General features: G+C 49.7%; 1 long non-coding RNA gene across 1 annotated transcript; it reads left to right on the top strand.

Moving 5' to 3' along the window:
- Window positions 1-3,207: 3,207 nt before the first annotated feature.
- Window positions 3,208-11,179, top strand: LOC140849016 (uncharacterized). Its single transcript, XR_012130456.1, has 2 exons — window positions 3,208-3,639; window positions 10,210-11,179. It is a non-coding gene; the product is annotated as an uncharacterized lncRNA (long non-coding RNA).
- Window positions 11,180-19,107: the final 7,928 nt, after the last annotated feature.

The following is a 19,107-nucleotide window of genomic DNA, read 5'->3' as shown; positions in this document are numbered from 1 at the left end:
AAAAAAAAATGGGAAAAACGCGCAATTTTCTCTGTCCTCAGGGGCCAGTCTCAGGCACCCGCCCACCGGTCCCGCCGCCCTGCCTCCCTGGCATCCGGGTCCCTGTCCCTTTAAGGCTTCCAAAAAGCACTCGCCCAAAAGAAAACCGCTCCGGTTTCTTTCCACCCGCGGGGAGCCGGGGGGAGGGGCACTCAGGTCCCGCCAGGCCGGGGCTTGTATCTTACCCCCTTCGCAAGTCGCTGGGTTCTTGCAGGTGTGGATTTGGTCTGGATGTTGTCCTGTGTCCTCTGGTCTCTATTTTAGGAAGAGTTTTCTTTGTTATATTTTCATAGATCTATGTGTTTTTGGGAGGAGATTTCCACTGCTCTACTCATGCCGCCATCTTGGCTCCCAACAAGTCCTCATTTTATCATTATTCCTGGCATACCCAAACCGACATTTATTTAAAATATCCAAGCCCTGTTTCAGTATCTTTTCTCTCTCTCAAGATTTCTACTCTATTATTGAACCCTCTGGCCACCCTTCCATCAGTGTCACAACCAACATTTCCACCACCTTATTACTCCTCTTCTTTTCTCTGTAAATGAATGAATTGTTTAACATATGTGTTGAGCACCTAATAAAAAGCTGAACGGTGCAAGATGATAATGTGAAGGCAGGAATATGTGACAAGCCAGGCATCTCCACAAGGGTGAACAAACAGAACACAGTTTGGCAGCTGCTCTCATGGATGAATGTGGCAGAGACAGTGGTAGCCTGGAGCAAGGACCACCTGGGACAGCTGGGAGAGGCTTCACAGGGACCATGGCTACTGGGCGGAGCCTTGAAGGGCAAGCCCGACTTCAGCAGGAGAAGAGGGAAGGGGATAGGTGTTTTGTGTAAATGGGCGTGGAGCGAGCATCCCAGGGTCTAACTTCCAGTAGCTCTCAGTTTTAGAGAACGCATAGCAGACGATGTGCTGTCTCCATCCACGAGCACCTCTGAAGTGGGGAGACTGGGCACTTCTTTCCTGTAAGATGGCCCAACACGGGAGGGTCAGCACTCTGAACACCAGAGGAGGCCCAACCGTCTTGAATGCCAGACCATGAGAAGAAGGCATGAGAAATACACCACGCTGGTGAGCCAGGACCTGGCTCCCTGGGGTTGGACAGTGACAAGCTGGGGGGGCGGGGGGCAGGTGGGAGACATGTGCCATGCGGGCAGCCATTGGCCCTGGGGGTTGTGGATTGGGTGGTGGGCAACACAGAGGGCTACCAGAGCCATGTCCATGCTCCAACCAGCCCAATCCCTTCACAGTCTCCTCTGACACTCCCCAGAGTGAGAGGACGTAGTTGTATCACCTGGAGGGAAAAAAAGAATTTGGGGGCGAGTCTCTCTTAGGCAGCAAAGAATAAAAAGAATACGTTTGCACACCAATACAAGCTGGACATTCATATCTTGCTTCATGAACTAGGGTGAGGCGTCCAGGTGTAGGATATCTGGATAATGGCAGCCTCTGCTAGCCTCTTCTAGCCTCCCCTTTATGGACAGTCCCAACTAAAACACCGTAACAGGGAAGGAGCCTGACCAGGGGCCCTCCAGGTTCAGCAGACCGGTCTGATGGTGCAGAGCCAGGCTGAATTGGAGCACACGGGGCTGCGGAGGCTGAAACCCGTCATCCCTCCCAGGAAACCGGCAGAGCAGCTGCTTCCCAGGCCGACGCCTGGCTGCCGTGTGCCCAGCGCCAGCGAGAGGAGTGGCTTCTCTCTGACTCCAGCTCCTGACTCAGGCCTCGGATGGCCCCTGGCATGCCCTTGGATTTAGGACCGGGCATCTTGCTCTTTACCCTGCCACCTCCCGGGTAGTAAGATGTGTTCCCGGTGTCGCGGAGCGCTGGGGCTGGAGCTGACTGTGTCATGATGCAGCACAGCCCTTTATAGCGGGGGAGACTACAGCCCAGAGAAGTCACGTGACTCGTTTTATGAGCTAAGAACTATGCCCTGGCCAAGTAATGCTGCCGGGGCCAAAGATGGGCGGTCCAGTCCTTGTCTAGAAAGTGTCTGTATGTACCCAGCCTGGTTCGTGGAAGGAGTGTAGCGCATGGAGCAAGATGCCCCTTATCCAGTGCCAGGCAGTCCCTAAGGCTAATTGTCATCACTCACGTTCACCTTCACAAAGTGCTCTTTGCGATAGATCCCAAAGTGCTGTGATATTAGAACTGAAGTTTCTTGGAAGAAAATGCGAATACCCAGATGTAGATCTCCCATTATAAACTCTTACTCAGGGGCGCATCAGGCCAGTGTGTGCTAGGTAAACATCCCTTTCCCCAGGGTTGGATGACCCTGTTTCATCCATCCTCTGCAGGGGAGACCCCGCAGGTTCTGCCCAAAGGACCCAGTTAGATCTCATTCTACTTCCAGATGGCAACAAGCAGCAGACCCTTTCCCTTTCCTGATTATGGTCTGTGTTGTCTTAAACTGTCTGAAGTAGCGAGTGGGTGTAGTGCCTCATGGAAGCGTAAGGACTCTGATAGTAGAATCCCAGTGTTTATGCCGTAGAGAGTTGGTCTTCAGATACCATCAGTACCCCACTCTGTGCCCTGCCTTCTCCCAGGTGACCTCCCTTCACCTCTTCTTCCTCTACTCAAGGTTCCAGAGTGTCCCCTCAGTCTCCCCTTCCTAATAAAACACCTCTCAGAATTTCCTGAAGACTGTTTGGGGGACAGTATGGGAGGGCCTCACCTCTCCTGCCCATTCCCTTGCCCCTGCCATTATCCAGGCCACTCTTTCTCTGCCCCAGATGGTATGACAGCCCTACCATGGGTTTCACTGCTTCCAATGCTATCTATTCACTTTCCTAAAGCTCCCTCTTTATCAGGGCACTTCCTCATCTACAAATACTCAGGCGCTCCCCATCGCACACTGGGCTCCTTTACCCATTGTTCAAAGTCTTGGTGAGCTGGACCCAGTGATTTTTTCCAATCCTATCTGATCCTCCTCCACTTCACTGGTCTTAACTGGTTGGCAGACTGTTCATACTTCTTCCAGTTCTTCCTCATACCCCTCAATTTATTGGCTTCACGCCATCACGCCTGGAATATTCTTCCTGCACCCCATCCCCCAACTTCCATTTATCTAAATTTTGCACGTCTGTATCAGGACTAGTCAGGATCAAGAGACCAAGAGTAACAAGCTTCAACAGGATCTGAGTTTATTTCTCCTCCTGTTGGCAGCCGCGCTCAGAAAATAGCGCCCCATGCAGGGCAGCCGGAAGGCCCCGAACTTCCTAATGACAAATCATCCCACACCACTAAACTACATGCTAATTGCGCCTTGGCATAAGGACCAATGAGACCCACCAAATGGTTATGCTAATAAGGCATATGGAGCCGCACCAACCAGGTCAGAGCATGAGAACTATATAAGCAAGCCTCTCCTTCCCCTCTGGGTCCTGCCCAACTCATTTGTTTCACAAAGAGCTGAAGAATAAAGCTTTCTGCAGAAGAATCCTGCTGTTGTTGCGTGCTGTTCTTGCCGGCGAGGACAGGGCACGCGACAAGTGGTGCCGAATCCCGGGAACCAGAACATCACCGGCACAGGGAGGACCCTTCAGACATCTGGAGAGGATTCAGAACTGCAGGTCAGAAGAAAGCCCGGAGGGGTAAGTTCCGAGAGGCCCCTGCTTTTTAGGATGATGGTTGATGGTTCTCTGTAAATAAGGAGGCACCATGGGGAATGCACCGTCATTAGTCACGGCGCTGCAGACAGCTCTCAAAGAGCGAAACTTGAAGGTCTCCAGCAAAGTCTTAGGATCTTTTGTGAAGGAGATAGACCGTGTGGCCCCCTGGTTCATTTGTTCAGGGTCCCTCTCAATCCCGAGCTGGGACAAACTGGGGAAAGATCTTGATAGAGAGGAGGAGGAGGGTAGCCTGAGGGGAGGCACCAGGCCCCTCTGGAAACTGATTAGAGCTTGTCTGCAAGATGAGAGATGTGAAAAGGTATTAAAAGAAGGTCAGAGAGCATTGACAGATATCCAAGAGAGCATGTCAGAAACGGAACGGGAAACAGAGAGCGCGCGCGGCCGAAAAAAGGCCACAAAAACGAAGGTAAAGAAACCTCAGAGTGAGGGAGAAAGCCCACCTAGGGCAAAAGCGAAAGAGCCCCGAGAAGCGAGTGACAATCGCCTCGGAGAAAATAGTAAATACCCCTGGAAAGAGTTGAGGGACCTCCAACTCTCCAATAGGGAATCTGAGGAGGAATTAACGTCCGCAGAGGAAGGGGAAGAAAATAAAACCGCAGAGTGTAGAAGTAAGGGAACCAGCAAAGTTGAAAAGCGGACCAAGGAAAAAATGAAAGCAGGGTGTCCCCCGACGCCCTTTGCCCCGCCACCTTACGTGAGTGGCGCACTCTCCTTTTGCCACCCAGATACTCTTCAGGCAATTAGACAAATGTTTCCTGTATTTGAGGATAACGGTGTACGCTCTCACCAGCCCCTGAGCCATAAACAAGTTAAGGAGTTAGCAGAATCCGTTCGGGCTTATGGAGTCAGTGCTAACTATACCATAGCACAAGTTGAGAGATTAACAGAGACAGCCATGACACCCGCAGACTGGCAATATGTAACTAAGGCATGCCTTTCTAGTATGGGGCAATACATAGAATGGAAGGCATTGTGGCATGATATCAGCATGACCCAGGCACGCGCAAACGCGGCCGAAGGACAGCCTGCATGGTCATATGATATGCTGACGGGCCAAGGACAGTGGGTAGCCGACCAGACCGCCTTCCCCTTACAGGTATATGCACAAATAAACACGTGCGCCGCCAAGGCATGGAAAGCCCTCACCAACAAAGGAGAAGTATCAGGCAATTTGACAAAAATTATTCAGGGGCTGAGCGAGCCATTTTCTGACTTTGTCGCTCGTATGATAGAGGCCGCAGGCAGAATATTTGGAGATCAGGAACAAGCAATGCCCCTAGTGGAGCAATTAGTGTTTGAACAATGTACCAAGGAATGCAGACAGGCGATAACACCCTGGAAACAAAAAGGGATACATGCCTGGTTGAAAGCCTGTAGAGAAATAGGAGGGCCACTCACCAATGCGGGCCTAGCCGCAGCCATATTACAGAGCCACAAACAAGCCAGGATCACTAACAGAAGTATCAAATGCTTTCAATGCGGGAAATTAGGACATATAAAGAGAGAGTGTAGGAGCCCAGCTTCAGAACAAACAACCCAAAAGACCCCTGAATTGTGCCCTAAGTGTAAGAAAGGCAGGCATTGGGCTAATGAGTGCCGGTCTATTAAAGATATAGAAGGGAAACCCTTAGAGTTGCCAAAAAACGCCCAGAGGGGCCCCCGTCACCAGGGCCCGCAAATATATGGGGCAACCAGCACGCAAGTGTCATTCGGGAACAACCAGGCCCCCCAAGGAGAGCCACTTCAGGTTCCGCGGGATTGGACATCCGTGCCACCACCAGAATAGTGTTGACTCCACAGATGGGAGTTCAGCCTATCCCTTCAGACTTTAAAGGCCCCCTACCACCAAATACCATTGGGTTACTCCTAGGGCGCTCTTCTGCTGCATTGAAAGGCCTGGTAGTTCATCCCGGAGTCATAGATCAAGATTATGAAGGACAGGTAAAAATCATGTGTTCGGCTCCCAGAGGAATCTATCCTATATCCCCGGGAGACCGCATAGCCCAGCTCTTAGTTTTACCTAGTCTCCACGCCAATTATCCTGCTACCAACACGGAGAGGGGAGAAAGGGGCTTCGGCTCCTCTGACTGGGATTCAGCCTTCATAGTATTAGATTTAGCAGACAGACCAAAATTAACTCTTCAAATAGAGGGAAAGAGCTTTGAGGGAATCCTAGACACTGGAGCAGATAAAAGTATTATCTCTGCAACCTGGTGGCCCTCCAAGTGGCCTGTGACCCAATCCTCACATTCATTACAAGGTTTAGGATATGAGTCAAGCCCTTCAATTAGTGCCAAACCATTGAAATGGCGAGCCCCTGAAGGACAAGAGGGTACAGTCACCCCTTATGTACTCCCTCTACCGGTCAATTTATGGGGGAGGGATGTCATGAGAGACTTAGGCCTCAAACTCATTAATGAATACTCCACCCCCGCCCAAGGCATGATGATGGACATGGGATACATCCCTGGCAAGGGGCTGGGGAAACACCAACAGGGACACATAGAGCCCATCCTGCCCAAAGTAAAGAATGACCGTCACGGCCTGGGTTTTTCAAAGGGGCCATTGAAGATGCCATGCCCATACCTTGGCTCACAGAGGAGGCCGTATGGGTTCCTCAGTGGCCCCTATCCTCTGAAAAATTAGAAGCAGCTCATTGCTTAGTGCAAGAGCAGCTCCAAGTGGGACACCTAGAACCCTCTGTGTCCCCATGGAACACACCCATATTTGTAATCAGGAAAAAGTCAGGATCATGGAGGTTGCTTCATGATCTGAGAGCAGTAAATGCTCAAATGAGAATGCTTGGACCCGTACAACGGGGACTGCCACTCCTCTCTGCCTTACCCAAAGAATGGAAAGTGCTCATAATAGATATTAAAGATTGTTTCTTTTCTATACCTCTAAGCTCCAAGGACAGGGAAAGATTTGCTTTTACTTTGCCAGCTATTAACCATGAACAACCCGATGCCAGATTTCAGTGGAAGGTCCTCCCTCAAGGAATGGCAAATAGCCCCACCATATGTCAACTGTACGTTCAGCGAGCGCTAGACCCAATTCGTAAGACCTATCCCACGCTAAAGATCATCCATTACATGGATGACATCCTTCTTTGCTCCCCACAACCAGCGGAAATAGAAGAAGCATATATAGATCTCACTAGATCCCTAGAAAATTGGAGACTGAATATAGCAAGCGAGAAGGTCCAAAAATCTAGTGTTAGCAAATTCCTAGGAGCAACCATTTACACAGATGTAATTTGCCCCCAAAAGCTTGAGATAAGACATAATCAATTGCGAAATTTGAATGACTTCCAAAAACTCCTAGGGGATATTAATTGGTTGCGCCCATACTTAAAGATACCCACCACTGAATTGACTCCACTATTTAAAACCCTAGAAGGAGACCCACAACTAACGTCACCGCGCTCCCTCACACCTGAGGCATTACAAGCCATTCGCAAAGTAGAACAGGCTTTGATGACAGCACAATTAAATAGAGTGCAATCGAATGAACCCTTTGAGTTGTGTGTCCTTCCCACCCCAGAGCTGCCAACAGCAGTCTTATGGCAGCACGGCCCACTGATCTGGATTCATCCCCAAGCCTCTCAGGCTAGGACAATAGAGTACTATCCAGCAGCCGTGGCCAAACTTGCTTTGAGAGGAGTAAAAACCTCCATGACACATTTCGGAGAGGCTCCAGCTAAAATTATAACCCCTTACAGCGTAGAACAGATACAAGTATTATGTGCTATGAACGATGATTGGGCCATACTTGCTTACAGTTTCTCAGGAACCTTTGATAATCATTTCCCTAAACATCCCCTCATCAACTTCGCCAAAAATCATCTCCTAGTATTTCCTCGGGTCACTAGCCTAACCCCGCTGCCTCATGGAAAAACAGTTTACACGGACGGGTCTAAGACAGGCACAGGTGCCTATGTCCATGATGGCAAAGTTGTGACAAAAGGCTACACGCCTGACACTCCACAAATAGTGGAATGTCGCATAGTCTTAGAGGTCCTACAAATCTTTCCTGAACCTTTAAATATTGTGTCTGACTCCTGTTATGTAGTTAATGCAGTCAAATCTCTAGAAGTGGCCGGGCTAATCAAAGCGTCCAGCCCAGTAGCCACTTTGTTCAAACAGATACAATCAGCACTACTTCATAGGCAATCTCCTTTGTATATAACTCATATCAGAGCACATTCAGGCCTTCCCGGGCCTATGACCCAAGGCAACCACCTGGCAGACCTCGCAACCAGAAATATAGCTTTTCCCCTGCTAGACCCTATCACCACAGCTTCAAAATTCCATACACAATTTCATGTCACTGCCGAAACACTGCGCAAGCGGTTTAGCATAACCAGGGCCGAAGCTAGGAACATTGTCCTTAGCTGCCAACATTGCTGCAGCTTCCTTCCCACACCTCATGTTGGGATCAACCCCAGAGGTATTAGGCCTTTACAAGTTTGGCAAATGGATGTGACGCATATTTCGTCTTTTGGGAAACTGAAATATGTACATGTATCCGTGGATACTTGTTCAGGAGTCATCTTTGCCTCCCCATTGTCAGGAGAGAAAGCTTCCCATGTCATCCAGCACTGCCTTGAAGCTTGGAGCGCATGGGGGTTACCACAGATTCTGAAAACAGACAATGGCCCAGCCTATACCTCTACAAAATTTGCTCAATTTTGTCATCACATGGGGATAAAACATATCACTGGCCTTCCCTACAACCCACAGGGTCAAGGGATTGTGGAACGCGCGAACCGCACGCTCAAATCCTATTTACTTAAACAAAAAGGGGGAATTGAAGATATACCCCCCACACCAAAAACTGCCATAGCCCTAGCACTTTTCACTATAAATTTTTTGAATCTGGATGCTCAAAGCCATACAGCAGCGGATCGCCATAATCAGTGGCCAAAAGACCCACAAGAACTAGTAAAATGGAAGGACGTGTTATCTAACCAATGGAAGGGCCCGGATCCAATCATAATCAGATCCAGGGGAGCTGTGTGTGTTTTCCCCCAGGGTGAAGAAAATCCCTTCTGGATCCCGGAGCGCCTAACGAGGAAAGTCCTAAACAAAGGAGATGACTTCGCTGTACCTCCTGACCCTGCTCCTGACACTGGAGACCCCGACTCAGGGAGTATTGAGATGGGGAATCCTGTCTGCCTTTCCTAAGCCTATGCCTGTCCGTTTCAATGCAGCCGTTTTTCCGCGCTTTTTCACTACCAATACTAGTATGAACTTGCCCTACTTAGTTAAAGACACCCTAGTAGCTCCCCTGGGAGAAAACCGATCCTTCGTAACTAATGGGTCATTATGCTTCACCACTCAGAATCTAGCTGGCTGTATCTCCCTGAAACGGAGGAAATACGGATGGTTCAGTGACATAATTCTAGAGGCCAGTAGCCTCCCCGTTATGTCAGCTAAATTTGAAGGGCCTAATAAGGAAGGGAGCCCGTCCTATAAGAACATGACTATCCACCAGATGGTTCTCTGGATCAATGGCACATTTGTACACTCTCCCAGGAACAATTCCACCGACAGGCCTCGTCAACCCAAATATGCCTCCCATTGTGTGGGCGACTATGAGGGAGAGCTGTGGCCCTGGACTGACTGTCAGTCAACTGTAGTAACGTGGGCAACTGAGAGGCAGGAGTTTACCATCTCCCCAGATATGGAGGGACGGCCAGCCAATGAGGCTTGGTGGCCAGTAAAGGTGCTCGAAGGCGAGTTTCGTCAGCAGCTGAGCATGAACCCCTTCCATAAATGGATGCTGTGTGGAGTCAATGGCTCGTGTACCGACCTCTCCCCCTTTTCCGCCCTCCAGGGTGGGGGAATCGGTGTAAAAAATATCACCTTTTGGTGCGAGAATAACCACATGCGCGCACACTGGAACATGATCATGACCCATAACAACGAGAACTACACGTGTTCAGCAAAATCAGGTCCAGAGTCACCTAATTCCCTTTTTCCACCTTCTCCAGTATGCGTATACCCCCCATTTCTGTTTATCTTATCCAATAGTAGCTTTGACTCCTGCTCCAATGAAACCTGCTTTCTGTCTCAGTGTTGGGATGCGCGTAACTTTACCAATGCTTTGGTAGTCCGCATCCCCCGTTGGGTCCCTGTTCCCGTAGACGCCCCTAACACCATGACTCTGTTTCGAGAAAGGCGCGATTTCGGTGTTACAGCCGCCATAGTGCTCCTGATCTCCGCGACCGCGGTCGCAGCCACCGCCGCTGGTATAGCTTTAGACACCTCCATCAAATCGGCTACAGAGCTCAATAACCTTGCAGCCTCAGTAGCTTCTGCCCTGGACCAACAGTCCACACTTGATGGCAAACTGAAAGGAGGAATAATGATCCTCAATCAACGCATAGATCTCGTGGAGGAACAAATGGAGGTGCTCTGGCAAATGGCCCAATTGGGATGTGAGCGGAAATATCGTGCCCTCTGCATCACTAGCATTCAATATAAAAATTTTACACGGGCAGCTAATCTGTCACGAGACCTGTCCCAGTATCTTTCAGGAAACTGGTCCCAAGACTTCGATGGGACACTAGAAGAGCTGCGGCGAGAAATTATCCACATCAACTCCACCCGTCTAGATATCTCCGTAGCGGAAGGACTCTCTTCCTGGTTCCTCAGAGCTCTCTCCCACGTCAAGGAGTGGGCGGGCATGGCTGGGATGGGCGTGTTCCTGCTTGGAGGTCTCATGCTCCTACTCTGGTTGTTATGCAGACTCCGCAACCAACATAAGCAGGACAAGGTGATCCTTGCTCAAGCCCTAATGGCGATAGACGTTGGCGCCTCTCCCCAAGTGTGGCTCAACATGCTTAAGAAGGAAGCTCGGCTTTAGCTTGAGGTAGCTCTTGCACCCTGAGCCCATGTGGCACTGCACCAGGCCCGAGTACCTCAATGCTTAATCACAGCTTTCTTTAAGAAGCTCATGGTGCAAGAGGGTTGAGAAAAAGGGTCCAAACCCTTTGTACCAAGCGGTCCCAACGCCAGCCAGAGGATGCGAGGCAAAGCACTGCAAGAGGTCTTGGACCCCTCTGAGAGGCATGCCTGACTGCATAGGGGTAGATGCCCAGAACCCCTCTCCAAAAAGGGGGCATCAGGAAGTATGATGGAGGTCAGGCCTCTGTCTCCGCCTCTGCTGGCAAGTTCCGCCTTGAGCTTCTGTTAGACAAAAAAGGGGGAGATGTTGGCAGCCGCGCTCAGAAAATAGCGCCCCATGCAGGGCAGCCGGAAGGCCCCGAACTTCCTAATGACAAATCATCCCACACCACTAAACTACATGCTAATTGCGCCTTGGCATAAGGACCAATGAGACCCACCAAATGGTTATGCTAATAAGGCATATGGAGCCGCACCAACCAGGTCAGAGCATGAGAACTATATAAGCAAGCCTCTCCTTCCCCTCTGGGTCCTGCCCAACTCATTTGTTTCACAAAGAGCTGAAGAATAAAGCTTTCTGCAGAAGAATCCTGCTGTTGTTGCGTGCTGTTCTTGCCGGCGAGGACAGGGCACGCGACATCCTCCTATAGAAGTCTGCAGACCCAGCCTCCTGCCAGCTGACTGCTGCATCAACCAAACAGCCTCAGATGGAAATGTCATGTCCATATCCCATGAATCAGGAAGGGACGAGGAAAAAGAGGGTGAAGGATGCATGCCAGCCCCCTTTTTAGGAACTATTCCTGGAAACTGCCACAGAACAGTCCCACAGACACCGCTTTGAGTGTGGTCACATGACCACATCAAGCTGCAGGGGAGGCTAGGAAACGTCTTTACTGTGAATGACCACAGCTCATTATTATAGAGGATGGGAAGAACTGATGTTGGAAAATAACTATCAATAGCAGCTGCTCCATCACTCAGGGTTACCTGTCCTACCCAACCGGTGCCCCCAGCACCACCTTCTCTCCAAGCCACCTTCCCATCTTCTGAATGCCTCAAGTAGTTTCTTTAACGTCCACTCTTAGCACAAGGCACTTCCTACCCTCTTTCAGCCACTCGTGTTCTTTTATTACCTCCCTACTTAGCACTGCTCACCCATAGGATAGTATTCCATGATGAGGTCACTTGAACATCTCCTGTCCTCAGTACAGGTGGGTACAGATGAGGCCACATTTACCACAGTAATCCACAGTTCCCTGGCTCTTAGCCAACCTCCTCATGCTGACCCGTTATGATAGGAGCTTTCCATTTTTACTCCGTTTTTACCTTCAGATCCTCTCTTCTTCTTGAACACAGACATACATATAATGGGGATGGGTTTGAGTGACACCCATATACACCCCTCCCCTGCAATGATAGGAAAGAGCCTCCTCAACCTGGTTCCTCATGCCTTAGGATGGGCAGGAAGATACAGCCCCCTGTGAAGGCGTACTGCCAGGGCCCACCCGACCCCACTTCCACAGACATGCCTAGACTCCATCTCAGGGTCATTAGCTGTTACCTAGTCATAAACTGTTACATAAATAACCATAAACTGTTACATAAATAGTACCCAAAGCCTCTAGTTCTGTGCAAATATATGGTGTTGTAAACATTAAGGGTCGGGGTGGATGATTAGTGCCTCCAATTTACCAACTCTCAGGATCACTTAGGCATAAGTGTAGATCGGTTTTTGAAATGCAGATGGGTTTCAAAAACCATAGACTCTCGATTGAATGTATGTCTCATGACAGTGGAAAGGATCAGTAACAGATAAATAAAACCTTGTCATAAGAGGGAAAGTGAGGGGTATGGTGATGTGTGGTGTAGAGAGGTCTTTTCTGTCTTTAAACAAAAATTATTTCCAGAGCCTCTTATATGTATTGCTTGTGCAACACTTCTTAGCCTCACAACAACTTGAGGGCAGGATTCCATTTTCAGAAGAAGAACCTGAGGCTCAGAGAGCATAACTGATTTACCCTGGAGTGTATCAAGAGATTTGACACTCAGACTCAGATCTGTCTGACTGTAGAGCCAGTGGGGTTTCTGCTACTGTGTGACTTTTCAGGTGTTTGATGAACTCTTCTATAGAACAGGAAAGAACCTTCTGGAATGTGGTCAAGTAGGCTGAGCAGGAGCTGGTGGGCAACAGTACAGGAAGTCAGGGTATTGGTGGCATAAGAGTGTCCCATGAGAAAAATGGGCTAGCTCATGGAGAGACAAACTTCCCCTCAGGGACAGGTTTGAGCAGAGGACTCTGACTGAAGGTTGGAACAACACAATTTTCAAGGTTCTCTTGGCTCCAAAATTGCGGTTAGACTGAGTTTTCTTCAGCAGGAGGCAAGAGAGAGGAGGCTGCTTGTGAAGAATACAGGCGAGCAATCAGGCTGAACACGTTAGAAGGCTGCACAGCAATGTGAATGTGCTTAACGCCACTGAACTGGACACTTAAAAATGGTTCAAATGACAAATTTATGCTTTTTAAAAGTCATAGAAGAAAAAAAATGACAGACCCATGTCTAAACCAAACAAGACGAAACAGAGGAGACTTGCAGTGTCATTGGAGGGAAGGACATTGGGTTTCACCCTTCAGACTCTAAGCAAAGGAAACATCTTTGCCACAAGACTGGCCGCGTCTCAGAACTGAAACAGAGGATGACAGAAGCTAGGCAGTAGCATTCATTGCCCACCCCCCCGAGCTCCTGCAGGTGGCTCTGCAGTCAGCCGCTCAGTCCCGCTTCTTTGGTAGGTCAAAGGTCGATCCATCAGAGCCGAGGGAACAAATGAGGTTTATCAAAATCAACCGGCTTTACCAAGCGCTTCCTATCAACAAGATGCCTGGTGGACAGCATGGGAGAGGGGAGACTGGGAAGGGTGGGAAGTGAGGGAGAGGGGATGGAGCGAAGCTTCAGGCCTGATGATGAGCCGGCACAACCTCCCACCTTTCTGGATGGTGTCTCTGTGTGAACAGTGCATCCAGTGCTGTGGGTGGCCGAAAGTTGGTAACAGATGGAGAAATCTCTTCAGGGACTATGTTTTTTCTATCTAAGGTCAAGTTCATTTTCTTTGGCTGTGATTCCTTCAAATAATTCAAAGAACTGGGACTTGGCTCTCATTAATCTAATGTTTTTACCTGCCAAAATCTTTGCAAAGTGGTGGTGTCCTAGGAGAAAAGATGAGCAGAGTTACAGGAGTAGACAGCATTTGCCTTGGCCAGGGCAAGGGCTTTTTGATTGGTGTGATTTTCCCACTTTTCACTGCACCTCTGTCATAGCCCCATACCTTCCCACCCACTGGTTATCAGCAACGGTTTTCCCCTGGGCTCCCTGCACCAGCTCCCCAGACCCCAAGTTCGACATTTGCAGAAAAGTCTTCCTGAAATCCTGTTTCCATCAGCCCATGTTCTTGCCTAGAGCCTCCAGTCTGGCATCCTGGTGTCCACCCACACCACTCCTGCGAGCCCCAGCCAAGCCGTCTCCTTGGCCGCCAGCCCTCTCTGGCCTCTGAGCTTTGTCCTGAGTCACCCCTCCCATTGTAAAACCACCTCTGTCCTCATCGGTTCACAGCCACTGCCTCCTGCAGGACCAGCTCACCCTGGGAAGCATTCCAAAATGGCCATTTGAGCACCAGTTCCCTGTGCCCGGTGAACCCCAGTCCAGAGAACTTCCGTTGACTCATCTCCAGAAGGAAAACATTCTGGCTTTCCATCAGCCTCTGGGCCAGGGCAGGGGAGCTGGACCCCTGAGGTCTTCAGGAGGCACTCTCTGGGATTTGGAGATGGATTGCCTCCGGGGCATGCTGTTTGGGGAGAGTCTGGATGGTGGTGAGGTTTCTGGCTTGGGTGTTTATGTGGTGACATTTACCAAGACAGGGAACCCTGGGGACAGTTCAACAGAATTTGCTGCATCTTAAAAGAGAAGCAGTGGTGGGGATTGAAGGTGTTCTCCCTAGAAATTCCACACCACTCACCAGAGGAAGGGGCAGGTATGCCCTGAGTTCACCAGCCCTCTGTCTATAACCCCCACTGTCCGCTCCCCATCCTACCCTGGAATGGGACATCCTGTGCAGTGAGGAGCCAGAAACACCCGGCGCCTCAGGCCGACAACCGTGATTACCCAGAGGTAGCCCCAGCTGTCCTTGGTGACTGGCTGCCACCTTTGGGTGCCCCTCCCAGCCCGGCCACCAGAGCAGCCTGCATCTCACCATACCTGCCTCACTTCTGAGGCCTGGGCACATGCTGCGTCCTTCCCTGGATCTCAGCCCCCAGCCCACCCTCCCCCCACACTCAGGACCTCACTCATAGCCCACCGTGCACTCAGGCCTCTGAGGCCCCCCCTCCAGCTGGGGCAGAGCAGGTGACTGCGCTCCGCTGCTTCAGTACACAAATGGGACATTCAGGTGTGCAGAAACCGTCACTTCCATCCCCCATACACAGGTGACCAGCTGGTCATCTTGGCCCTTTGGGTCCAGACTTGCTCAGAAGTGGGAGCATTGCCTTCAAAGTGCTGAGCCCTGAGACAGATGAGGGGCTGAACCAGATGCAGTCTCTGTGCCAGGAGGGGAAGCAGGCACTCACCTAACTCATATGGTCTAAAGGTGATGGTGGCCAGGGCCGCTGAGGGCCAAGCCGTGTCACCAAGTTCATATATTGACGTGCTCACCCGGGACACCAGTAGTTGTGTTTGGAGACCAGGCCTTTAAGGAATAAATTAAAATGAGATCCCCTGGGAGGCCTTGTCCAGTGTGACTGGTGTCCTTATGAGAAGGGACCAGCACGTGGACACCAAGAGGGTGGCCGTGTGAGGACGCAGAGGAGGCGGCCACCCTCAAGCCGAGGAGAGAGGCTGCAGAGAGGCCACCCTGCCGACACCTTGATGTGAGACTTCCGGCCTCCAGAACCATGAGCAAATAAATGTCTGTCGGTGTGGCTGCCCAGTCTGGTGCTTTTTCTTGCAGCCTGAGCTCACTCAGTTAAGCGCTATGATAGAAATAAACAAAATGTGCTACCAGAATGCAGAGAGGAGAAACCAACCCGAGGAGAGAACACAGCATAGGGCGGCCTGTGTGGGCCCCGGAGGGGACTGGCTGGGTCCCAACGCTCCTGGTTGGCCACTCCCTGGGTGACAGTGCCCACCAGGTGCAGTCTTTGGGAGGAGGAAGTAAGATCAGCAGGTACACTGAGGAAGCCCATGGTGAAGGGCAACCATTGCTCTGTTAACTCCTGTGCAGGAATTCCTGTCCTCGAAGCTGAAAACACAAACACAGGGGAGGTTGTGGGGGCTGCGATAGGACGGGGGCTTTCCCCGAGAAGGGCACCCAGTAAGCCAGGGCTTGGAGCTAGGCTGGACTGAACCTGGGCAAGTGGGGCGATGGGGCGGGGAAGCCCAGGGTGCAAAACAGGGTGAGGGCCAGGGGAAAGGTAGAGCACCAGACTAGACTTGGTTCCCAAGGAGGAGGGAACAGGTCAAGGTTGGTAAAGCAACTGCCAAGCAGGAAAGGGAGTGCTGACCAGTTGATGGAGAGCGGATCAGTAGAGAGGAAGGCGAAACACACAGACCAATGGCAGGCTTCTTTGATGCAAAGGCTCTCCAGTTTGTTTTTAAATATTTATGTCAGTGTTTGCATGCATAAACACTACAAGAGCCCAGATGCAGTCACTCCCCTCCCGCTCTTAAAAGATTTCTGTAGAAGTGTTCCTCGAAGAGACAGTTAATGCCTTTGCTCCCTGCCCTGAAATTGATTTCTGAGAAGCAGGGCCCTGCATTTGTGAACTGACTGTAAGCGGGATTTCTGGGGATTTCTCAGGCCCACCGCACCTCCTGGGTGGAGCTCGGGAGGGGCCTCAGGTGCTCAGGTTTCCAAATGGGGAATAGTCCTTAAGGAATTCAGCTGGGCAGTGGTTAATGAATAAATAAAACAGTGCTCACAAGGCCCCATCCACTTATCAATACTCTACTGTTCAACCCTGTATCAAAGTGATGTGAGCATGAGCCATGAGTTTCTGCTGGGAATGTAGACTGGCCATACTAGCCATCATGTCTTTCTAGTTGACCATGTTGTTTGGGTAGCTGGAATATTCTCTGGTTCAATTCTTCTATTTTTACAAATGAGGAAACTGAGGCTCAGGGAAGGCATTTGCTCAAAATCTTCCAGTTCATTAGTGCCTGTAGATGACCCTGGAACTAGGACATGACAACCCCTTGTCCAGAGTGTCATCACACCCAGCACCCACTGGAGAAGCGCTGCCCAACAGAAATACAAGACAAGCCACATTTAGAAAACAAAAAGAAACAGGTCAAATTAATCTTAATATATTTCACCCAGTATATTCAAAAGTTACAGACTTCCTATCCACACACCTCTCATCAAACAAGCTCAAAATGTGCTCTGTTCACTTCTAGGAATTTACCCTAAGAATGCAGCAGCCCAGTTTGAAAAACACAGATGCACCCCTATGTTTATTGCAGCACTATTTACAATAGCCAAGAAATGGAAGCAACCTAAGTGTCCATCAGTAGATGAATGGATAAAGAAGATGTGGTACATATACACAATTCAGCCATAAGAAGAAAACAAATCCTACCATTTGCAACAACATGGATGGAGCTAGAGGGTATTATGCTCAGTGAAATAAGCCAGGTGGAGAAAGACAAGTACCAAATGATTTCACTCATCTGTGGAGTATAAGAACAAAGAAAAACTGAAGGAACAGAACAACAGCAGAAGCACAGAACCCAAGAATGGACTAACAGTTACCAAAGGGAAAGGGACTGGGGAGGATAGGTGGGATGGGAGGGATAAGGGTGGGGAAAAGAAAGGGGGCATTACGATTAGCATGTATAATATGGGGGGGCATGGGGAGGGCTGTACACACAGTGAAGACAAGTGGTAACTCTACAGCCTCTTACTACGCTGATGGACAGTGACTGTAATGGGGTTTGTGGGGGGGACTTGGTGAAGGGGGGAGCCTAGTAAACATAATGTTCTTCATGTAATTGTAGATTAATGATAACAAAATTTTTTTTTAAACTTAGGCTTCTGATAAGCTTTAGTCAGGCTTCCTTAACTACGTAAAAAGTGCTAATACTCCTGTACTCATAATCCCAGAAATGAATTACAAAAATAAATTCCTAAAAAAAAAATGTGCTCTGTGCCTGCTTGCACTTGGCAGGGATGAGGGCGGGGAGTGGGGGTCAGACTCTGAATAGCAGCCTCTCCAAGAAAAGCAATCAGTGTGCAAGCCCACCCAGCCATACATTTTGCAGAGAATCTGCCCTTCTTTCAGGAGCACTGAGCATATAAAGAAACATCCCCATAATGAGCGTGTAGGCCGTGATAGACATCGTCCCAGCCTACAGCTCACAGAGGACTCTGTGTCTAGCCACCCATTTCCAGGGAGCTTTGAGCTGACAAAGGATGCCTGTGGGCTGCTGGTATTCCAGCCATCTCCTGAACTGGAGGGAAGTGGGTGGCAGTGCCACCTCCTGGGAAGAATGAGGGGCCACGAGCATCCACCCCTCATGCTGGAGCCCATGTCAGACCAGCCAGATGACTATGTGGAATTCTCTAGCCCCTGGGGTCCAGGGAACTTTACCAACTTCTAGAGTTCCGTCTGGAACTGCACTAGATTCCAGAGTTCTATTCCCTTCCATCAGCCTAGAATTCCGTTTCAATTCCTTTAAAAGCTGCTGGCAGCTGGCATTGCCTCTACCTTTTCAAGAGGTGTCCGTGTGCCTCTTTGGTCCTCTGCATAAGTTCTGATGCTCAGGCCTCTAAACGGCTGTACCAACTAAGGCTGCCAATAAACAGAAGGTCCCCAAGGCAACAAAACCCTAAGGGCAAGGTTGAAATCTCCCCCGCCCCACGAGGGGCCCAGCGTGTGACCTACCTTAGTGCACACTGAGGCAAATACGCAGTTCAATGGAATCAACAAGCTCCTCGGACAGCAGGTGGTCACAGAGTCTGGTTGTGGAGTGTCCTGATCTGCACTGACCAGTAAACATGGACTTTAAGACCCTGAAATGTGGCCAGTCCAACTGAGATGGGCTGTAAGTGCAAAATACACTGGATATCAAAGCTTTAATATGAAAAAAGGATGCAAAATAACTCGTCAAAAATGTTTATACCAATTCCATGTTGAAACGATCATATTTTGCATATATTGGATTAAATACAGTGTATTATTAAAATTAGTTTCACGTGTTTCTTTTCACCTTTAATAATGACAACTTTTAAAATTTAAGAATACGTGTGTGCTCACAATTTATTCCTACTGGACATCGCTGTTCTAGTGGAAGCATTTATTGGAGAGGCCACCTCCTGGGATTTAACTCCAATGACATTGGTTGGGATTTGACCAGCAATGTGGCCATTACATAAGCATGGTGCTTGGTGACAAGGACAAGGGGCCACTAGCTGAAATGGGCTGGGCACCAGGGCCCAGTGCCCCCATCCCTTGCCCCATTCATGCCCTGGAAAT

The sequence above is a fragment of the Manis javanica genome, chromosome 4, assembly GCF_040802235.1.
Source record: "Manis javanica isolate MJ-LG chromosome 4, MJ_LKY, whole genome shotgun sequence".
NCBI lineage: Eukaryota > Metazoa > Chordata > Mammalia > Pholidota > Manidae > Manis > Manis javanica.
This window is presented reverse-complemented; position numbering and strand designations above follow the sequence as displayed.